This window comes from Electrophorus electricus, chromosome 5 (assembly GCF_041902795.1).
Source record: "Electrophorus electricus isolate QZ-2024a chromosome 5, ASM4190279v1, whole genome shotgun sequence".
NCBI lineage: Eukaryota > Metazoa > Chordata > Actinopteri > Gymnotiformes > Gymnotidae > Electrophorus > Electrophorus electricus.
Genome location: NC_137501.1, coordinates 17,027,205 through 17,029,768, shown reverse-complemented (window position 1 = coordinate 17,029,768; position 2,564 = coordinate 17,027,205). Strand labels below are relative to the sequence as shown.

The 2,564-nt window shown below is 39.9% G+C and overlaps 1 non-coding gene across 1 annotated transcript; it reads left to right on the top strand.

Annotated features, from left to right (window-relative positions):
* The first annotated feature begins 215 nt into the window (after positions 1-215).
* Positions 216-287, top strand: trnae-uuc (transfer RNA glutamic acid (anticodon UUC)). Its single transcript has one exon. It is a non-coding gene; the product is annotated as a tRNA-Glu (tRNA).
* The last annotated feature ends 2,277 nt before the right edge of the window (positions 288-2,564 follow it).

The window sequence follows — 2,564 nt, the reverse complement described above, 5'->3', positions numbered from 1 at the left end:
GTGACACCAGCGTTCCCTCTTTTCCCAGATGGTAAAAAAGAGCCCTGACTCTTGCAAACTTCATTTTTTTGTAGAACAAAGAGAAAGATGAATAACTCGCTTTATGGCCTTTTTCCACTCATGCATACCAAGTCCAGTATGCATCCAAACATTGTCAGAATAGTAGGAGTGCAGACTTTGAAAAATGGTCTTCTCATGTAAACTCAGCAGCTTTGTCCCTGGTTGTCTAGTGGTTAGGATTCGGCGCTTTCACCCCCGCGGCCCGGGTTCGATTCCCGGTCAGGGAAAAACCTCTTTTTATGCTCATATAAAACGACAGATTCTGCATTAAAACATAAAGTTTGTGTGAGTTGGAGTTGAGCCGACAGCCAAAGGATGACAGTTTTAACTTCTACTCTACCAACTGAGTTATTGAAAGCGACATGCAAGTAATCCCACATGTCCAAACACCAGTATGTTGGCAAGAAACACAGCCAGTTTTGGATGTTTCAATTGTTAAGTTCATTTGACACAAAGAAGAAAGATCGCATTGTATAAGTTGTTCAGCTACAAACAGATATATCTTTTGATGACATTTGGAATCATACTGGACTTTGTGTACATGAATGGAGAAAGGCCATAAATGGTTAGAATAACATTCAGTGCTTTTGGAGAAAAGTTTCGAGAGTTTTGTCATGTAGTGAGAGAAATGAGTGGCTGAAATATCAGGCATTAAAAGTGCAATTTGCACTCAGGGAAAGAAAATTGCTTTCATGTGGACCGCATTGAGATATCGATCTGCCTGTGAAACAAAACACCTCTTAAGAGGCTAGATTTGTGCTCTCAAGCTGCGATGGTGGTTTTCTCATGGCTTCTAAAAGAAGAGGCTGTGGTCAGGGTGGAGTGAGTCTTTGATAACCAAGATTGTTGTTGTTTTGGCCTTCGAATAGACAATGGCATTACCCAGTGTCAGGTCTTTCTCAGTAAACTGCAGAGAATGATATAGAGGGCAAGAAATGGTCAAGCAAAGTTTTATTGGGTGTGTGTCTATAAAAAACACTACAGCTCTCTGATACATTTTTGGTTCAAGATTTAATCATCATGCAAATGATTGTGATTAATGCTTTGTCTGTTTAATTCAAATATTATACTATAAACCTAATATTTTAATAGGGTTGGCAACTTTCTAGATCCGATTACTACATGTGTGTGAAGTACAGGTGCTGTAGCTATACGGTATACAATTGTCCACAGTAGCCTAATTATAATATATACAACCAAAAATCCATCTAAAATAAACACCAGAAACCTGGACTAAGGGTAATGTACATAAGTACATTAAATCTAGGTAGGACTGCTAAATAGGTAGGATAACAGCAGAACAATTGTCCCACCGTATAAGCAAAATGAGAGCCTGCTAAGGCTGCCAAGAGGGTGCCAAAGACCATGTATTTATTTCTATTTGTTTTTTACCTATGTTATGTCAGTGGCAGCTCAGATTTCTGCATAGGGCCCCAAACAGGCTTGGGCCAGCCCTGGTGTCACAGTGTTGTGCACTGGAAAACCATCAAGCCTGTTGACTATGCTACCAGTGTTGTTCATGTAACTGTGCAAATAAACTGCAAACACAATTACTTTTAGAAGTATCATCCAGTTTCTTTTCACAATTGCCAAAATGTAATTTTGACTTTTTACTTTTTATTACTTAATTACTTTTTAAAATTGTATTTTATTTTATTTTATTTACAACAGGTGCTATTACAAAGCAGCTTTTCAAATGTCCAAGTCCAAGCCCCCAGTAAGCAAGCCAAGGGTGACAGTGGCAAGGAAAAGCTCCCTAGAGCATGAGGAAGAAACGTCGAGAGGAACCAAGACTCCAAGGGGGTCCCATCCTCCTCTGGCTGTTTAAAGAGAGACATACATAAAAAAATGAAATAAGAATTTAATGTTTAGTCCAACTTTCTGGAGGTTCTAGACTTGTGTGCATGTGTCCGAGACCCAAGTCGCAAGAGAATGTCCATTAAGGGCAACAGAGAGTAGCTGGTTGGGGTGGAGGTGGTGTGGGCTACAACAGGGGACATCAGGGGATGATGGGAGTAGCCAAGGCATCTGAGACAGGATGAGGCTCAATAACATCACAGCATCAGGGGTAGGTGTACCTCGGCAGAGTCCACTATCAGTCCAGTGTATTAGAGCAATGATGTTTGATTCCTACTCAAAGAACATGTGATATTTCCAACATTCACTTTAGGCATCAATGAAGTTGTGACATCAAGCAAAGGAGGACAGTGAGACATGAGTAGACAAGCACAAGTTGGACCTATTAGGGACAATGAAACAAAACCTGAAGACAAGAAAACAGAAATGAAAGCCTGAGTGAGCTGAATTGAACTGAATCAAACTCCTACCGCTATATGGACCTAGCTCTGTAATATAGTTGAAACTGTAAGTTGCTATAGATAAGCGTGTCTGCCAGGTGTAAACAGGAGATCACATTAAGCAGTGCAGTTGTGCAGTGTGAACATGACATCTGTCTTTTACAGCAAAATCAGATTATTTTATTATTCTTTAAATGTCTTCATGGT